Genomic DNA, 4,668 nt, shown 5'->3' with positions numbered 1-4,668 from the left:
TGTAAAAGTGCTCAACTGATACTGCTTTTTGCAGAAATGCATGTGCAGCTCGACAGACCACGTAAGGTGTTGGGCATTACAACAACACACAGTGGATGAAAATACTGTACAAGTGCACGCAGAAACTCTGGCAGGTCTAGTTATGATAGCATAACTAAAAGAGAGACGGAGATGACAGCATTAAAATAATCAGCATCAATCCCATGGACTTCAGAGAAACTCACAGTGAAAGGATAACTGAAAAATGAAAGGATAAAAGTTAACATTATACAGTTCATAAAGAATAGCATGATCCATGAACACGTGTAAACCAGTTAGCATGCTGAGTTCGCCTGAGTTTACATATTCTTTTATTTTGAATAATTAATAATAATTACATTCAGTGTTGTTATCATGTTGAGTTGGTCATGGATATAGTTAATATGTGTCGCTGCTGATGGCTGTAACTAAAACAGATCAGAGCTTTGAGGGCAAAAAACCTCTCAGTGATTGTCCTGTACTGTAATCAGCCATTAAAAAAGCTTTTTCTTTTAAAAAGCTTGCTAGAAAGGTTCAGAGGGCATCTGGTTGAAACTAGAGGTGTGCATCTGACTGGAATCCCATGAGATGCAACAAAGACCACATTCATTAACATGAATTAATGAGAGATTGTGAGATTCATTAATGTGAAGATGCATACAGATCCTGCCTGGTCAGGGTCATGATGGTTTAAAATAGTCTACTAGTTTATTCATTAGTTTTGGGAAGCAGAACCAAGGAATAAATAACATGATCAGGTACAAACATAAATAATAACTTGCACAAGCAGGATTACAAAACAGTCCTGCAGACATCTGTAGTTGAGACATGAGCCCTATTATAAAGCAGAGTGATTTACTTTGTCATGTCTACATTGGAAAGAGCATCAAACCCCACATCCTAAAATACATCACAAACCACAAACATGGACTCCTTGGACTACAACACCCACACACCATGTTCAGTGTCATATTCACAGTCACCAGATTACTGATCACACACACCTGGACCCAATTACCACCTCACACACACACACACACACACACACACACACACACACACTGTGAAGTATCCGCTCAGCTCTGTTCTACATCTGACATACCAAGCCTTTGTTCTGATTGCTGTTCATGGTTTTTGATTCTGGATTATCATTCTCGTTTGTGATTTGTCTTGATCTTTGATATCCTGTTTGCTCATCGCCTGACCTGGTGCCTGCCTTTTGACCTCAGTTAAGACTAGTGCTTTGGATTTGTGTTTTGCATTTGCCAGCCTTTTTAATAAACAGCATTCTCTTCCACCTGACATACATGAGGATGAGGAAGTGTCACACATCATGCAGATAGTGCTGGCATTTCTACATCTGGATTTTTTCAGTGTGTTACTGTGTAGGGATCATATTAATTAAAAAAAAATATATCTGTTTTAGGCCACACCCATCTCTCAGCACACTTTCACTCTACATGATGAAGACCTTAATCCTTCCAGTTTGTCCTTTATCTCTTACCATGTGAAAAGAGATCTAAAGAGAGATTACAATGTCAATCCTAAAGTGCTTAATGCTTGTGCACAACCTGAGTCTGAGCCTGGAAAGGGTCCTAGTGCTCTGGAAGATACCCTGGTTTCAGTGCCCAAGAAAAAGAAAACCCAAGAAAAAGTGATCTGAATGACCACAGGCCTGTAGTGCTGACATCCGACCTGATGATGTCCCTCCAACAAATCATCCTAGGTCACGTCATGACACGTGTGGGCATGGCACTGGACTCCCTGCAGCTTTCAGACCGAGCAGGGGTGAAGGATGATCATTGTACAATGGTGCAAATGTGGGAGTCATTCTTGGTTTCTCATGTAAACATACGAAACCTGTACAAGAAGAGTCAGAGCCAGCTAGTTTCTGAGGAAGCTGAAGTCCTTTGGTGTACATGGGAATCACATGCTGTAGTATTAAGTGCCTTTTTAATGCTATGTATTTGGGCAAAAGCATCACTACAAAGCACATTAACAGACTCAGTAAAATAATTAAGAAGGCTGCCTCAGTCCTTGGACTCACAGATCTGTTCTTCCAAAGTACAATGCCATTCTTTTCATCTGTGTGATCTTATCTGATCTTATTTCATGCTGGTGAGACCTGGAGAATTGAGCTTAAAGACTGATGACAAGCTTGCTTTTTCTGCCTTATTATATGTAAAATGCAAATAAATGCTGTAAAGCAAAAATGACAAAAATAGTCCAGTAAACAGCACTAAACTAAACAAAGTGACAACTGTTTGCCTTTAAAAAAGCGTCAGTAATCTCAGGCGCAGCTCATACAATTTTTGGACGACCTGCCACAGTTCTTCTGAGTTTGACTGTCACACTTGAGATTATAGCTAGGGTCCCTGGAGGACTAGTGTCCCTGGAGGACTAGTGGTTAGGCCGCAGCGCTCACACTGCTGTGGCCCGGGTTTGATTCCCGGCCTGGGAACCAACCACAGCCTCTCGGGTCGCGTGCAACAGTGCGCTCTCAGTGCCGGTCCCAAGCCCGGATAAAACTGGGGAGGGTTTCATCAGGAAGACCAACGATCCGCTGTGGTGACCCCTAACGGGAGCAGCCAGAAGAGGAACAACTTGAGATTATAGCTTTTGTTTTTCCAGGCAATCCCTGACAGCCAGCATTCTTTTCATTCCCCCTGAAAAGTCTTCTATTAGTAATATGTTTCCTTCTTTACAGACATACAAAATTATTCGGTAACATTTCATTTTTTGTTGGGAAAGTAATGTTTGGACATGTTTCTTTTTAATGAACCGATAATTAAAGGTCATAAAATATACACTATATTACCAAAAGTATTCGGTCACCCATCCAAATGATCAGGTGTCCTAATCACTTGGCCTGGCCACAGGTGTATAAAATCAAGCACTTAGGCATGCAGACTGTTTTTACAAACATTATACTATATATTCCACAGTCAACTGTCAGCTTTATCATAACAAAATGGAAGAGTTTGGGAACGACAGCAACTCAGCCACGAAGTGGTAGGCCACGTAAACTGACGGAGAGGGGTCAGCGGATGCTGAAGCGCATAGTGCAAAGAGGTCGTCGACTTTCTTCCCAGTCAATTGCTACAGAGCTCCAAACTTCACGTGACCTTCAGATTAGCCCAAGTACAGTACGCAGAGAGCTTCATGGAATGGGTTTCCATGGCCGAGCAGCTGCATCCAAGCCACACATCACCAAGTGCAATGCAAAGCGTCGATGCAGTGGTGTAAAGCACGCCGCCACTGGACTCTAGAGCAGTGGAGACACGTTCTCTGGAGTGATCAATCACACTTTTCCATCTGGCAATCTGATGGACGAGTCTGGGTTTGGAGGTTGCCAGGAGAACGGTACATTTCGGACTGCATTGTGCCGAGTGTGAAATTTGGTGGAGGAGGAATTATGGTGTGGGGTTGTTTTTCAGGAGTTGGGCTTGGCCCCTTAGTTCCAGTGAAAGGAACTTTGAATGCTTCAGGATACCAAAACATTTTGGACAATTCCATGCTCCCAACCTTGTGGGAACAGTTTGGAGCGGGCCCCTTCCTCTTCCAACATGACTGTGCACCAGTGCACAAAGCAAGGTCCATAAAGACATGGATGACAGAGTCTGGTGTGGATGAACTTGACTGGCCTGCACAGAGTCCTGACCTGAACCCGATAGAACACCTTTGGGATGAATTAGAGCGGAGACTGAGAGCCAGGCCTTCTCGACCAACATCAGTGTGTGACCTCACCAATGCGCTTTTGGAAGAATGGTCAAAAATTCCTATAAACACACTCCTCAACCTTGTGGACAGCCTTCCCAGAAGAGTTGAAGCTGTAATAGCTGCAAAAGGTGGACCGACATCATATTGAACCCTATGGGTTAGGAATGGGATGGCACTTAAGTTCATATGTGAGTCAAGGCAGGTGACCGAATTTTGGTAATATAGTGTACATCAAAGACAAAATTTGTATAAAGAAATTAGGGTGCTTAAGATTTTTGCACAGTACTCTATAAATATAACTTTGTGGTTACTTTTTAATTTTTTTTCCCTGTTTTGGTGCAGGTGGTGATTAATAGAAATACCAGGCATTTAAAATGACCTGGGACACAGACCGCTTAGGGCTTTGAAGGATGAAAACACACACACACACACACACACACACACATAAGCGAAACAAAACGAGAGCTGGAAGATTTTCCATTACAGTAATACAGATTATTGTTGTTGTTGTTGTTGTTTGTTATTATTATTGTTGTTGTTGTTGTCATTATTATTGCTGTTATTATTGTTGTTGTCGTTGTTGTTATTGTTGTTGTTGTTTGTTATTATTATTGTTGTTGTTGTTATTGTTGTTGTTGTTGTTATTGTTGTTGTTGTTATTGTTGTTGTCATTATTATTGCTGTTATTATTGTTGTTGTCGTTGTTGTTATTGTTGTTGTTGTTTGTTATTATTATTGTTGTTGTTGTTATTGTTGTTGTTGTTTGTTGTTATTATTATTGTTGTTGTTGTTGTTGTTGTTGTTGTTAATCACAGGCAGTACTAATGATCACTTTAAGCTGAAAGGCGATACCTCCCCACTGCGCCCTCTGGTGGTAACATTAAAGTAACGCTTTGGCTGGTCGTTTACAGTCTCCATGGTAACCTGCCA

This window comes from Pangasianodon hypophthalmus, chromosome 5 (genome assembly GCF_027358585.1).
Source record: "Pangasianodon hypophthalmus isolate fPanHyp1 chromosome 5, fPanHyp1.pri, whole genome shotgun sequence".
Taxonomy (NCBI): domain Eukaryota; kingdom Metazoa; phylum Chordata; class Actinopteri; order Siluriformes; family Pangasiidae; genus Pangasianodon; species Pangasianodon hypophthalmus.
This window is presented reverse-complemented; position numbering follows the sequence as displayed.